At 38.5% G+C, this 16,977-nt stretch overlaps 1 long non-coding RNA gene across 1 annotated transcript in view; it reads left to right on the forward strand.

Annotated features, from left to right (window-relative positions):
- Positions 1-3,174: 3,174 nt before the first annotated feature.
- The window catches only part of LOC149158388 (uncharacterized), a 77,686-nt gene continuing 63,883 nt past the window's right edge, over positions 3,175-16,977 (forward strand). Inside the window, exon 1 of the long non-coding RNA XR_016262035.1 lies at positions 3,175-3,239. This is a non-coding gene — a long non-coding RNA (uncharacterized LOC149158388). The remainder of the gene's footprint in view (positions 3,240-16,977) is intronic.

Genomic DNA, 16,977 nt, shown 5'->3' on the forward strand with positions numbered 1-16,977 from the left:
TTTTTATATTAGTTTCCACTAGTTTCTCAGAACAACTTGGATTCTATCAACCATCAAAACCAAATAACCTGCTTTTCAGTAGTATATTGTCACTAAGATCATGAGACCATACTCATTCATCAAATTCATGAGATATTTTAATATGTGCTCTTCTTAAGGCATTAGTAAAATTGTTCCATTGACCCGGAAAGCCTTAAGAAGGCCCAGCTATTCAAAAGACAACCAACCTTGTTCTCACTGGTTTAATCAGAATCCACAAATTGATTTAAAGTTCTATGTCCTAAACAAGAAGAAATTGGCGGTATGATCAAGTTGACTTCCCAATTCGTTTATATTAACATTATCCAAATACAATGCATCGAATTTAAGAGTGAACTTAGCTGAGATCACTAGTAAGGTTATAATCATACCACAATATACGGTGTGCTCTAATTCACCTGTTTCAACTTTCATGTCGATTGAAGCTTTCCAAAGCATGCGGGTAGGGATTTAAAGTTCTATGTCCTAAACAAGAAGAAATTGGCGGTATGATCAAGTTGACTTCCCAATTCGTTTATATTAACATTATCCAAATACAATGCATCGAATTTAAGAGTGAACTTAGCTGAGATCACTAGTAAGGTTATAATCATACCACAATATACGGTGTGCTCTAATTCACCTGTTTCAACTTTCATGTCGATTGAAGCTTTCCAAAGCATGCGGGTAGGGCAGGTCCAAGTTGACTTCGCACGCAAGGATCCACTTCACAGTTATTTAAAAAATAAACAGATAAAATTCATATACCCCGTCCGGAGAAACTTATTCCACCCGGTTGCTGGAGACTCTTCCATTCGACATGGATTTGAAAATCGATTAGATCATGTAACAGCATCGTTCTAGGTGTAGCCCGCCTGGTCATGTCGGTAATTTTTGTTTTGTTAGGCTACATATGCCACGACTCACGCCTCAATTAGTCAAGGTAATGATAGATGGCATACGTGCATAAACGCGCTTGTACTGTCTCGCACAGACATGAAAAGCTAACGCAAGCTTTCTTGCATTCCACGAGCTTCAGCCTATAATACCCCATGTGCAAGGTGATGAAACAGACCGGGCGTGTGCCTCATGCCTATATATATTCCTTGAACCCCTTTGAGATCTGCACCATTCAGAGGTCACAAACGCCATCATTCTGGCCTCTCTCAGTCCCACAACTTTCTTCATTCAACGTTCTTAGTACTTAGGGTTTTGGTTCTCTCTGATTTTTCATAGAGAAAACATGAGAAACCACGTACGTTTTGTGGCTGGCGTCCTAAGTGCTTGCCCCTCTTGTTCATTCTTAATATGTTTTTACCCATGCAAACACTTCCATTCGCTGCAATTTAGGATTCAGCTCGTTTGTTATGCTCTTATCCCTTGCATAGATTTGACCTTAACTGGTTGTTTATTGATCGAACAATGGCTGAAAATCCTAATGCTTTGTACTGTTTTCCAATTTCAGGAAACGTAGCTTCGTTGCTGTTGTATGGAGCGCCAACTTAAGATGTATCCGTTTTATAAGTATCTCTTTGCAGAAAAATTTCGACGAGATCAACTAATGTGGTCGTCTATATTGAATTATAAATTATAATGCTAACTAAACTGGTTTTATGCAGAGTTACGTTAAAAAAGGATCGACTGAGGATTTTTCAGGCTTCCCTTATGCAATAGCTCTGTTAAATTCTCTCCTCTACACATGGTATGGCTCGCCCCTCATCAGCAATGGCTCCGAACACATCTTGGTTGTGACTATCAATGGCGTGGGAATCGGTCTCGGGCTTCTGTTCGTTTCCATGTATCTGAAATTCGCTCCACCCAAATCCAAGGTAGTTTCAATTCTTGCATTCTCTTATCAGTTCAATTCAATAGTGATAACCATAAGCTAAGATTGTCAATCAATTTTACTACGTGCTTTGAACTAATGATCTTACAGCTTCCCCGAAAACTTATCAGGATATAACAGAGGACTGCTAACTGTCGAACAAAAAGCTCCAGCAGCTTGTTTCATGGAGGAATTCGCATGTGCTGATTAATCTGCAGCTCAAAATATTATACTGTTCATATAACTTTGTATTGTTGCGCGTTGCAGGCATAGACTTACATGAATCTATTGAATTGATTTCTTTTTGGACCAGTCGGCAATGGTGAAAATAGTTGTGGGTGTGGTGACGGTTTTTGCATCTATCGGAGTAGTTTCTCTGCTTGGACTCCATGATCAGAACGATAGAAAATTGCTGGCAGGGACTTCAGCAATGATCGTCAGCGTGATTATGTATGCTTCGCCACTTTCCATCAGTGTAGGTATATTTTATGAGTTAGTAAATATTTGATGGGTTGTGATATTTACTAAGTTCATGGCAGATTTTATGAATATTTTGGAATCGATAGGCCAATTGTTGATTTCTTAAATTTATAATCCACCTAAAAATACTTAACCTGATTTCAATTATAAATTTTAGAATATTTTGGAACAAGAGAGCAGAGTGGACCAGTTAATTTCTGATACTTCTTTTCATCAAATTTTCAGATTATGTCAAAATCTACCATATAAAAAAAATCATGATATTTGAATCAAATAAGCCTTTACTAATACTCTATTTTTTAACGTGGACAGAAATTGGTGATACGGACTAAGAGTGTGGAGTTTATGCCCTTCTATTTCTGCCTTTTCGCATTTATTAACGGCTGTTTATGGATGACATATTTCCTTATCGACCAAAACCTCATGTTGGCGGTAACATCAATACCTATACCACAGCCTTTTTGGGAGAGGTTGGAGGAGCTCCGGAGTGCGTCGGGACAGGGCATGCCATGAACACAGTGCCATAGCCTGCCAGCAGCTGTCTTCCACAACACTCATCCAATAAGCTCTTGTCTTTTTACTGCTCCAGTCATCACCCAACCAGCGAAGGCCATCAGCTCGGGTGCATGGCTACCATTTTCTCGTGCCGGACACGCTACATGGGATCAGCATACAGGTGCCAGGCCATGCAGGGAAACACCTGGTCTCTTCATCGTCACTAGCCTTCTCTACAGCAACTATATATCTCATTCCCTTTCGATTTCCTTCCTTTTCTCCTCTCTGGCCGGCCCGGCCAGAGGCACGGTATCAGAATTTCACTTCCAATCCTTCTTCGTTATTCTCAGTTGTTTTATTACGCTTTGGCTCCTTGACATGGCTCCTCAGTTTCAGGATGCGCTACGGACTCCTCTAACAGGTCTGTTCCCTGCTCACCCTGCTGGTTTTTCCTTTTATTAGGCTCCTTACGATAATATTAGAACTTTCGATAGAATTGTTACTGGACAATGTTTTATTTTTCTGGTTTAGCCACTGTTTAGTTTTTGTTTCACTGCTCTCTAGTATTCGCTATATTTCGTGTTATATCATGTTGAAAGCGATTTTAAATAAGATTAAGGCATCAATATTTATATACAGTCCATGCTCTGATATAAGGTGCCGCATAGGAAGATGGTGGTGTGTCTTTCACATATACTGTTGTTGTATAGATTGCCATAACGAACCAGTAGCATAGACAGATGAAATTTCCCTGGTCTTTTGCCCGGTTTCGACTCCCCTGGGCTCTCAAGGCATTCAACGGATGAGGATTGCCGTTTTTTCTCATCGGTTATAGGCCGGTTTCCACAATTCAAATCTTTTTCCGGCGTCTGTGCAGCTTCATTAATATGATGGCTGTCTAAAGCTCCTTTTTCATTTCAAATTGTCATTTGGCGGTGGAGTTCTGGTCAATCTCTGCCTTGCAAATTAAATTCTACATGACACTAGAACGTAATCATCAGTCCTACCAGCTTCCTTTCTGATGGTTACAGTACCACTCCTCTGCTGGTACCATTAAGTTCCATATCTAGCCCTTCTGACAAAATCCAAGGATCCCCACACTTCTGTACTTTTCCTAGTTTTTTTCTCTCTAGGGATCTCATCATCCAGGCTCCATTTGCGATCTGATCACTTTATGACTATCTTCTCACTCATCCCCGTGCAGTCCTTCATCCTCAGATCCTCCTGAACATTCTATCTGCACAGAATGTCGGCTGACAGTGACTCACCGTCCACTCAGGCCCTCTTTAGAGCTGCCATAGAGGCGGAAAGGGCACGTGAAGCTGCCATCCAAGACACCACCTGGCATGCCACGGTGGAAGAGATGCTTCCGTCTCCCTCACAGGCTTTCTCCTTCCCTGATTTGAACAAAAAAGATATGGCCCCCCCCAAATTTAGCTGTGATCGGGATAAGGTAGAGCGACCTAAAAAAACCTGGCACCCGGTTAAAACTGTCCCTCCTCCAAAGGCGGTCTCTGTCTCCAGTGCTATTTTGGTGGACCGCATTGACAGCCTACAAAAGCTCGCTCTCGTCGGTAAATGGCATTTTCCACAAATGTCAGAGGATGAAATGAGATCCTGGCTGTCATCGAAGTGGACTTCTTTGATTGGATACTCTCCAGTCATTTCTCGGCTTATGAAAGACTGGTTTTCATTCCACTTTCTAAACCCTGAGGATCTTGAAATGATTCTAAATAAGCCTTGGGTGTTTGGCAGGAGTTTTTTGTCATTGTCCCGATGGTACGTGGGTTTCGACCCTCTTAAAAACACGCCATCGAACTCCATGATTTGGGTCAAGCTCCCCAATCTGCCACTGGAATTATGGTCTGTTGAAACCCTCATGGAGATTGGCAATGCTGTTGGTAAATTCATTTACGTCGATCCTTGGGTCAGGGGGGAAAAAGACAAGAGGATTGCCTGGATATTGATTGAGAAGCCTTTCAAAGGTGGCTATCCGGATCATATAGTGATAACATGGGAAGGGACTTCAATTTGTCAAAGACTCGACTTCTGGGGCATACCCTTTCGCTGTTCTCAATGCCACCGCACTGGTCACCTTATCAAAAACTGCAGCCTCAGGTTTAATCGTAAGTCTAAACGGCGTCCACTTCATAGAGGCAGATTAATGGGTGCGGACTCTATGTCTGAAGATACAGGTATCCATGACCATGCTCCTCCAAAAGAAAAAGTCTCTTCATCTCCTCAGCTCTATTCGCAGGAGCGGCCCGAGGCCTCGCCCTCGCCGGACCTTCGCTGCCCCTATATTCCCGAGCCCCCAGTGGATAACCCGGTGCCCTCTCCTTCTCCCATGAATAAGGGTGAATTCGTGGTGGGTTCTCATCCCATTATTCTTAGCTCGTCGTCGCTCTCTCCGGTGTCACCCTCTGCAGTCATATCTAAAGGTAAGCAGCCATTACCATCCCCGTCGACTAATTTATCCCAGTCGGAATCACCGGCCAATAAATATGACAGTGATATCGACATCCTTCTACAGAAGAACCCTCCAGTTCTGGAACCTTTAACCATCCACAAGCCTTCTTTTCCATCCATCAGTCCCAATTCTGCAAAAAACATTACCGTCCGGAAAAAGCACAAAGGTGGTAGCCGTCACTTCAGAGGTCGAACCATTGCTTCTGACTACGGCATCACAAATCTTTCCCTTGTCGAGGTTCCAGTCACAGTCTCTCCTGATCCCCAGCCGCTTAGAGCATGTATGGCTGGTCAATCTTCTAAATGACGTTCCTGACCTCTTTAAACATCAGGGGATTGGGCGCCCTCCCCAAATTTTTGGCGCTTAAGGAGATTTTTGCAGCAGCCCATTCTCATATCATCTTCATTCAGGAAACAATGCACTCTAGCAAAGTATCCCTCGCCTTTTTTCGCAGGATGTTTCCGTCCTGGCATATGGTGGCGTCCGATGCTGAAGGTTTGTCGGGTGGTCTGGTTGTGATGTGGGATCCGACTTGGGTCAAAGCTAAAGCTTTCAAGTGTTGTGCAGGAATATTAATCACAGCTCATATCAGAGGACAGTCAAAGCTCCTAAACATCTTGAACATATATGCGCCATACAGAAATCGATCCTCCTTCTGGGATGCGTTGTTTGCCTCCGAAATTCTAGATATCCAATCGTTGCTGATCGCGGGGGACCTCAATGCCACTCTAAATTCAAATGAATGCTGGGGCAACTGCAGGAAGAATGATCCCATTGCTGACAGGCTCCGCTCGGAATTCTTGCACAGGGATCTGGTTGATGTTGTCCCTCGTAAATTATCCCCAACCTGGGACAACAACAGATCTGGTTCGGCTTTTATTGCTAAGCGACTTGATCGCTTTATTTTAAATGCCAGAGTTATTGCGGATTGGGGTATGCCAGTGGCCAGAACTGGTATGGATCACACATCGGATCACCGTCCCATATTTCTTGATTGGCAGGAATCTCAATATACGCTGGGCTACTCTTTTAAGTTCAACAGGACCTATCTGACTGACAAATCTTTTAATGAAGCCATTTCAAAAAAATGGCAGGAATTAAAGCAGTCTCAGACGATTTTTCTTTCCTCTTTTCGTGAAAAGATCCAATCATTGAGGGAGGTGGCCAAGGACTGGTCTATCAGACAAAAGAAGAAGGATAAACAGGAACTGGAGGACATTAAAAAGGAACTTAGTATCTTCTCTGATACTATTAATTTCGACAGCCTGTCTTTTGAACAAAAAATCCATTTCAGATCTTTGGAAAAGAGGAAACAGGAGATACTGCAAAAGGAGGAGTCAACCTGGCGACTCAAAAGTAGAGCACTCTGGCTCAAAGAAGGCGACCGAAATACAAAATTTTTCCACCATTTCGCAAATTCAAGGAGAAGTAAAAATGCCATTTGGAGGATCGAAGATGGAAATGGGGGCTATTTCTTTTCTCAGCAGGACATATCGATGGAAGCTTCAAGGTTTTTTCAAAAACAATATCAGCGGCGGATGAATGACATATCTGATGTCTTTTGGGTGGTTGAACAAGTGCCAGTCATGTTTGATGATGATGCGAACTCGGAGTTTTTCAAGCCCGTTTCGGAAGAGGAACTACAGAAAGCTATCAAGAAGTTCAAAAAGGACAAATGTCCTGGACCAGATGGCTGGCCGATCGAGTTCTTCTTGCACTTTTATGATATGTTTAAAGAAGATTTGCTGGGGATGGTGGATGCCACTCGGCTGTCAGGCAACATAAACAGTGCTCTCACTGCCACCTTCATTGCATTAATTCCCAAAAAGGAGCGATCGGAATCATTGGCAGACTTCAGGCCCATTGCATTATGTAACATCCTTTTCAAAGTCATATCAAAAATTATTGCTGAGAGAATGAAACCTGTTCTCAGTGCCTACATCTCCAGGGACCAACATGCCTTTTTATCAGGTAGGAATATTCTTGATGCAGTCGCCACGACACAGGAGTGTTTATTTTCAGTCCTAACCAAAAACACTGATGCTGCTATCCTAAAGATAGATCTGGAAAAGGCTTACGACTGTGTTGATTGGGGATTTCTCAGAATTCTCCTTGCAAAAATTGGTCTGAGGGCACAGGGAATCAATTGGGTGATGGCATGTGTCGAAAACGTCTCATACTCTGTTATCATCAACGGCATCCCATCATCCTTCTTTCAGGCTGAAAGAGGGTTGCGGCAGGGCTGTCCCCTCTCTCCCCTGCTCTTTATCCTTGTCATGAACTCTCTTAGCACTCGGATTAATAAAGCGGTTGCTGACCGGCGTTGTCTTCCGATCAAGATCTGTAAGAAGACATTTCTTTCCCACAACCTCTTTGTGGACGACATTCTTATCTGCGCCATGCTTCATAAATCTACCTGGCTCTGTCTTAATGAGATCTTTCTCAAGTTTCAATCTGCTACGGGACTGGTCATAAATAAAATCAAATCCATGCTCTATCACAATTGCACTAACCAGGCGCTAGTTCAATGGATTGCTGAGGTTTTTGGTATTAATCTGGCACCTATAAACGAAGGATTTAAATATTTGGGCTTTCCCCTCAAACCAAAAGGGAATCGCAAATCGGACTGGCTTTGGTTAATTGATCGGTTCTATAGCAAAATCTCAAAGTGGGAGATGCGCTTTCTCTCCCTGGGAGGCAGACTAATACTGGTCCAATCGGTCCTTTCCCACCTTGTCGTTTACTGGGCTCATCTTTATTTTCTTCCGGCTTCCATCATTAAAAAGATAGTTTCTTTGACTGCTAATTTTCTATGGGGCGGAAGAACGCATCAAGCTAAGATTCATCTGGTCAAAATGGACGCCATCTCTCGTCCGAAGAGGGAAGGCGGTTGGGGCCTTCTTCACATGCGGTCTTTCGGCTTGGCCCTCCTATGCAAGTCTCTGCACAGAGGCATCTACGGAGATGGCATTTGGAGCTCTATTATTAAACATAAATATCTGAAGGGAAAACCGATGGTTCACTGGTATAGGAGGAATTCCCTGGGTTCGGAGAGGGGTTCTGCCATCTGGCTCAGCCTCAAAAAGGTACAGGCGCTCTTTCTAGGCTTCTTAAAATGGCGCTTCTCCTCTGGTTCCAACGTTCTTCTCGGTATTGACTCTACCATTTATGGGCTGGAATCCTCGCTGTCTCCTGACCTCATAGCTTATTTTCACACCAAAGGGATCTTCACTTGGAATAAACTGATCAGTACATGGTCGTCTTCTGCGCCAATTTGGAAGGATAGCGATGAACTTGGTTTGCCCCCTCATCTGCGGCCGACATGGGATTTGGCTGTAAATTGTTTTGATGGGAAAGGCATCACTCAAACAGGCTCAATTGATGAGTTAGTATGGTCGATGGGGCTCTTCAAACAGACTGCAAGGGTCAAGGACTTATACACGGCTGCCTCATCCCTTCTTCCGCCGCTTCCCGGCCCATCCTTCCCCTCCATTTTCTGGAAATCTTCCTGTCAGCTAAAGGCGATTTTATTTTCATGGTTGGTTTTCTCTAACAGGAACCTGTCTTGGGAAGTTCTTCAGAGAAAGGGATGGATGGGGCCCGGTAGATGCACCATGTGCTGCCAGGCATCTGAAACAAATCTCCATATGTTCTTCCAATGTTCGGCATCATCCCAAGTCTGGTATGATCTTTCCCTTTCTTTTGGTTTTCCTTACCAGGTGTTCGCTTCTGTCCAGGATGGTTTCAGATGGTGGTCCGTTCAACGATCAGAATGGAGATCGCTTTTCATCTACACGTGCTGGCTCTTATGGAAATGGCGGAACGCGCGCATTTTTCAGGATTCAAAGACTCCCATTTCCTCCATTCCGATCCTTATTTCTGCTTTGTCTGAACAGTTTTGATTCTGATGGTTATATGCTGCCGTCCTTCAGGGATCTCTTTTTGATTTGGCTGTTATGGGTCTTCTGTATATACGATCTGCTCGTTTTGATTCTGATGCTTTTCCATGGACCTCTTATGAGGGACTGTTATGATGGACTGTTATGTCTCTTCGGTGTATTTATCTGCTCATCTGGCATGTATCTTCCCATATCTGCTCAGCATCTGTCTATTTCTGGCCTATGCTTTTTGGTTAGATCATATGGTCTGATAATTGTATTATGCCTATTATATCTCCTTAATATAATATCATGTCGATTTTCTCTCTGAAAAAAAAATACCACAGCCTTTTTCTATATGTTTGTTATGTTTTTCAAGGAATCGTAACTAAAAATATGTATAAAAACTACGTTTCATACTGCGTTGTGGTCAATGCAGTCTCCAAACATGGTTGGTGTACCATTGGGAATGGGTCATATTGTGCTATTTTGTATGTATCGGAAGCTACCAGGCCTTGAAGACAAGAGAACACTGGACCGACTTGATCTAGAAATTGGATAGAAAGAGAAAAGCAATGGAGACCAAACAAATTCTAACAATCCAACAGAACGTGGAAATGTAGACTGATGTCCATGAAAATAAACAGAGCATCAGCTAGGACATGCATTAGGTTAGGCCAGAGTCAAGTAGTTTAACTGTTAACATCAGAATTGAGAGAGTGTGAAACTAGTTAATGGGATAGGATTCACTGCATGGAACGTCTTATTAAGGTTGTTATTTGGCTAGGATGAACTATGAAGGTTGTGGTGTTGTCTGTCATTAGAAATTATTTGGCTAGGATGAACTATAAAGGTTGTTGTGTCGTCTGTCATTAGAATTTATTTTAAGAAGTCATGATACATTTTGGATTTTGTTGGTGCTCTACAAAAAAAAATTCAATGCCTGTTGCAAGTTTAATGGTTTATGGGAGAGTGCAAAAATAAATATATATAATATATTTATTTAGTTAGTTAGTTGGTGAGAGAATGCAAATATGAAAGAAATTACTAAGTAGATTTAAATATTTTGCAACCATTTTTAATATAAAATGAAAACCCAAAAAAAATTATCAAATATATTTCTTTTATAAACATTTAAATGGCTATGTGAAAATCCCATTTTATAATATTAATATATTATTTTATTATTGACAAAATATTAGTGATTCCGTCTTTACTTAGGATAGTTGCCACTTTAATGGTTTATGGGCGAGTGCAAGTGATATATATAGTGGGTGAATAAGAATATATTGATTTAGATATTTTATAATTATTTTTTAGTTTTAATAATATATATAAGATATTTTGCTTTTATATGGAAAGAATTTAGTTTCACTGGTATGGTAATATTTTATTGTTTTTAGTTAAATGAAAAAAAAAAAAAAAAAATTATTTTTATAATTATGTTAATATGTGTTTATTTTGGAATAGAGTTTTCAGAATTTTAATTTAATTATGAAAAATTATTAGGTGAATAGAATATTTTATGATATTACTAAGAGTATATATAAATTAAAGATTAAGATTTATCTTCAAAGTAGTTATGGTGTTTTTAATTAAATTGATTAATTAAAAAAATGTTATATAAAATGAGTTATGGTTTTTCGGGCATGTAGTATTTATAAGTCATTGTATTATAACAAAGCCCATTTAAGATTAAGAATATCTATGGTAAAGTGACGGGTAATAAGTCATTGTATTATACAGTGATATATGGTTTAATCCTAAATTTTTGTTCAAATTTCATTGATTATATGCCCTGCTATAATCTTGGCTCAAGGAGTAGACTCCCCCCTTTCCCAGAATCTCGAGGTCATAAGTGAGGGTGAACCTCCATAGTTAAGAATCTTCTTACATGGATTTTGTTAAATGTAGAATTATTTAATTTATATATTTCTTTTTATAATTAATAATAATAATAATAATTTAAATAAAGTTATAATTTCGTTAATTTTTATCCTTTTTCTTTTGTTGTTTTAACAATGTCGAATGTATCATAATTGTTTTGATGCTTATCATGGATTGATGACTTTAGATGTTTCCATCCATTTAATTTATATGGATATTGTTATTTTTTACAAAATATAACATACATGATGATTTTGTTAAGCAAAGACTAGTGATAATTTTGCAATTTTCTAATATTACTAACAAAAAGGTGAGGGTTATGATGTTTTTTTAACCTTAAAAGGGAAATTTGAAGCAACCATTTGAGTGAATATTGATCAATAGAAAAACTTTATTATAGAAAAATAATGGAATTTGAAATAACCCAGACACATTATAGAATGTGCGCATGCTTTACAAACACTTTTAATACCTAAATATTAAGGTATTAGATTTACATATACTTGTGTTGTCTTTATTTATTGGCTAGAATTTTTAATAGTTGGTTTGACCTCTTAATTATAATTGTACCTTTTGTCTCCTATATATACCAAGGACACTAGTTTTAAAGATCATCTCATTTTTTAAAGTATTTTCTATATATTGAGAAAACATATCTAAGGACATTGTAGCAAAATTTCCTATTCTAGCTTGTTATAATTTTTAGTTGACAAAGTGTATAAGTCAGGGTTCTCAACTAGTCCGAAAACTAGTATAAAACATGTATTTTTTGTAAAATTATCATATCTGAAGCCAGTAAGATCCAAATCGATTCCCATGAGGGATTAGAAATACAATGGGCCATTATTCTTTTGTACTAAATCTTAAAATCATATTTGCAAAAGTGAACTTGTGAAAAACTATACAAATTCACTCTCCTAAAAGGAATCAAAATCAGAAAGTGTGGATAAAGTTATCATAGTTTTTCTTAAGCACGTGGGAATTCAGTAGGATTTATGATATTTTAGAGAAGATATACCAAGATACTACAGGGAAAAAGTTTAGATTTAAAAATGTAGTGTTGATTTTTCTAGTACAATAGATACAAGCACAATATTTTTGAAAGTTGATAATTACTTTTAATGATGTTGATCTTCTTTTAATTTTTCTGGGATACCATTAAGAAATTATACTTCAGAAATTCAACCATACAATAATAACATAACAGTAGAGATCACAATGCACAAATAGAGAATGAGATTTACCCTGGGAAAACCCACTAAGGGGAAAAACCCAACAACCTTTTCAATAGAGAAATTCTTTTGTTCAACAAGAGACACACCTAGACCTTCTAGTCATCAACTAGGTCAAACTGACCTTCAACAAATCTATGGTCAAACCTAATCAAACCCTCCAAGTCAAGCCTTCCACTCTGGTCCAGAAACATTTCCTTCTAATCTGCCCTAGGTCGAATTTCGACCTCCTTGTTCTACCCAGAATTTTGGTCCCTGTAGTTGCCCAAAAAATTTCAACCCCTGTAATAGAAACTGCCCAGAAAATATGTGAACTGTGAGAGAGAGAGTCTTGTCACACATGTGAGCTTGTTAGAGAAAGAGAGAGAGACGAATTTTGTCCTTTTTTCCTCCTCCTTATCCTTCTTGTCCTTTGCTTTCTTTCCCAGAAGATACTTGATGAGAGAGATGTGAATTGTTGAGAGGGAGGTTGAGTTGCCTTTATATAGTGAACTAGCTAGGTCGAATGGGTGTTATGTTTCCTAGGACGACTTGAATTGGAGGGAGGACGAATGAAAAACTTGGAGGCAAAAACTTCAAATTCAAAATTTTAAATTTTCTTCTTTTAAAAGTTGAAAAGGACATGACTCAAAAAATTAGTTTTTCTTTTGACTTGGCATGAAGAACATGCTTGAAAATAATCAATATAAATACATCAAGGTCCAAAATATACATTATGAAAATCGACCATAGTTACAAAATTCAACACTCCCTCTTAACTAAGGAGGTATTACTAATGATTGTCAAAGGTGTTCTCAAGTTGACAAATTTCTCTATGAAAAGGTTATAAAAAAATGTAGTCATCATCTCGTTAAAATCTCTAACATCTTCATCATCTTGTTAGCATCTCTTACATAAGCATCATCAAGTTACCATAACATGGTCACCAATTATGACACCCAGTGCATCTTTAGCATCAATTAGTCACCATGCTTTTGGTCGATGCCTCTAACCCATGGTTATTGGCCCATGGTTATTGACTAGTCCTATTTCACCATCATCTTGGTCAACAACTATGACTCGTGGTGAAACCCTAGGAACAAACTCAATTCATTTGAGTAATATTGTTCCAAGTCCAAATGCCATACTCTACCTAAGTAATTTTGGGCCATTATGCTAAATGGGCTCACTCAACCTATCTGGAGAGTAAATTGAGCCTAATGTTGAAAGGAACCCACTCAACTAAGTAATTCTATGCCTCAAGGACCATTCTTCCTAATATGGTCAACATACTTCTAGTTTTAATTAAAATCTAGATTCTCAGTCGAGAGTTTAAAGTGGAATCTAAAGTCTCGATCGAGAGTTTTATATAGAATCTAAACTCTCATACGAGTTTTAAATGGAATCGAAACTCTAATACAAGAATATAAACTCTTAGATGAGAATCTAAACTCTTATATGATAATTTTGAATGGAATGTAAACTCTCATACGAGAATCTAAACTCTAGGCCGAGAGTTTAAAATAGATCTAAAATCGTATATGAGAGTTTTGAATAGAATATAAACTCTCATACAAGAGTTTTAAATGGAATCTAAACTCTCATATGAGACTTTTAAATGGAATCTAAACTCTTGGTCAAGAGTTTTAAATACAATCTAAACGCTTGATCGAAAGTTTGTGTCCAAGCAAAAATTTTCCCAAACTTCTCGGTCAAAAACTTTTCAAACTCTCGTCCGAGAGTATTTAACCTTGGATTTAACACGACCAAACTCTCAAAAGAAACATTGTAAGACTTTAATCCAAGAAATTTTTCAACTCTTGAACGAGAAAATTTGTTGACTTTTTTTCTCAACTGAGAAACTCATAAAAACAATGTGATTTATTCTTCCATACCAAAAATTGATTCCCATTTTCATGTTTTCACCCTTGATACAAGAAGAATGATTGTCCTTTGTTGGACCATTCTCCCTAATCTAGTCATGTCTAACATAGGAATAATGTTTATATCTGATTCTATCAAATCAACATTACCTTCAACGAGAGGGGTAATCTCCACAAGCCCTAGCTTTTACCTAAAGTAAACAAACTTCTCTCTAGACAATGGTTTCATCAAAATATCAATTGCTTACTCACCAGTGGAGATGTACTCAAGCCTTACTACTCTCCTCTACACCATGTCATGGATGTAATGGTTCTTGATTTCAATATGATTCAACTTGTCATGGAACATAGAATTCTTTGAAACCTTCACACAGCTTTTATTCTCACAATATATCAATGTCAATTCCAGATCCTAGTCGAATAGTCCTGCAAACAACTTATGAAGCCACACTGATTCAATACATGCTTCATTGGTTGCGATGTACTATGCTCCTACAATTCTAAGTGTGATATATCTTTGCTTCTTGCTCATCCAAGAAATCATATCAGAGCCCAAACTGAAGCATACTCTTGAAGTACTCCTCCTGACATCTGCACTCCCTTCCCAATTAGAATTTGTATAACCATGCAGTTGTACATCACTATTTGAGACATATATCAAACCATAGTCCACATTAACTTAGATATATCAAAATACATTTCTTGCAATCCAATGATCATGTCTTGGTTCCACCTGGAACTGGCTCAACAAGTTCACTACAAATAAAATGTTTAGCCTAATGTTAACCAAATACATCAACGATCCAATTAATCGTCCATACATAGATGGATCTACCAAGTTGTACTTAGAGCCTCTCAAATTCTTTAAGTTAGTTACCATGTGAGTTGTCATGGATTTACAATCCATCATGCCAAATATCTCAAGGATCTCAATAACATACTTTCCTTGACCAAGGAAGACTTCGTCAGGCTTATAACATACTTCTAGCCCTAGATAATAATGCATTAAGCTAATATCCTTCATATCAAACTCAAAATCCAACTGCTTCTTAGACTGAATGATGAGAGACTCAACACTTGTCACAAACAATATAGCAATAAAATCATAGGTGCATTCTTCACAAGCTTGAAGTATAGCTTTGGATCAACATCACTCTTAGTAAATCCAAGTCTCATTGGGTAGTTATCAATTCAAGCATACCAAGATCTTGGAGCTTGTTTGAGTCCATAGAAGGCCTTATTTAATCTGCAAATGTGAGATTCCTTCCCATGCACCTCAAAAACCTTTAGGTTTCTCTATGTACACCTCTTCTTCAATTAAACCATTGAGAAAATTAATATTTACATTCATCTGATGTAAATTCCATCCCAAAAAAGTAGCAACAAAAATAATGGATCTATTGGAGGTGTACCTGGATATTGGAGCAAAGTTCTCATCACATTCTTCTCTCGTTTACTGGGGGAACCCTCTAGCCACTAATTGTGTCTTGTATTTGCCAATATTTCCATATGCAGCATGCTTGATATTGTATATCCACTTGGAAGTCACCACTGACTTCCCTTCAGGTCTTGGCACAATCCCTTAGACATCATTCTTCATGACGGATTAGTATTCTTCATCAATGGACCCCTTCCACACTTCTTGTCTAACTGCTTCTTCATGCTTTGAAGATTTTGGATCAATAATGTTAGTTATAAGATTTACATAACTAGAAAACCTTTTAGGTTTCTTACTCTCTCTAGATGTCCCATCTGGATTTGCATGTCCTTCTAATTCTTCCAAGGTATATCTAAGCCATGATGGTCTCATTCTTATTTAAGGAACAATAACTAGTTCTACTGGTCCACAAGGCCCGTCTGTCTCTTTAGGACATTCTGTAGAACTTGAACATTTTTCCTTAGAAGCCTCATGCTTTACTTCATTTTGGGAGTCCATGGAAACTTCTTTAGACTTCCAATACACAACCTTCTCATCAAAGGTGACTTCTCGGCTAACTTCAATCCATCGTTGCTCTGGAATGTAGATTTTGTATGCCTTTAATGATTCATTGTAATCGATAGATAGTCCTTTCTTTCTTGAAGGTTCTAGCTTCTTCCTTTTATACTTAGGAACATGGATGTAAATAGGGAAACCAAAGATTCTTGTATGCCGAACATCTCGCTTTCATTTAGTGAATGCTTCTTTAGGAGTCATGTCTTCCAAAATTTGATGAGGGCTTCTATTCAGAATGTATATAACTGTTAAGGATGATTCCCCCCCATAAGAACATTGGAAGTTCTTGATCATGCATCATAGCCTTGATAGATTCTTCAATAGACCTATTCTTTCTTTCTTCCACGTCATTACGTTGAGGATTATAGGGAACAATCAACTCCCTCTTAATCCCAGCTTTCTTGTAGAAAGAAACAAGTTCTTTCGAGGTGTATTATCCTCCATTGTCAGATCTCAAAATCTCGATCTTCTTAACAGTCAAGTTTTCCACTTAAGCTTTGAATTCTTGAAACTTGATGAAGACTTCATCCTTGATCTTCATGAGATAGATCCACATATTACGAGATAATTCATCAATATCACATAATATAATGAACCTCTAAGTGATCTCATAGGCATAAGACCACATACATCAAAATGCATCAAATCCAAAACTTCTTTAGATCTATTGTCACTACTTGGAAATGTATTTTAAATATTATTTCCAAGTGCACAACCTTTACATACACCTTTATGATATATCTGCAATTCAATAACTCCTAAGACTATTTGATTCAACTTAGGCAATGCTCTATAATGAACGTGATCATATCTCCTATGACATATTTCACATGGATT

The sequence above is a fragment of the Pinus tabuliformis genome, chromosome 5_2, assembly GCF_031772625.1.
Source record: "Pinus tabuliformis cultivar Carrire ecotype Pingquan chromosome 5_2, CPIR1, whole genome shotgun sequence".
NCBI lineage: Eukaryota > Viridiplantae > Streptophyta > Pinopsida > Pinales > Pinaceae > Pinus > Pinus tabuliformis.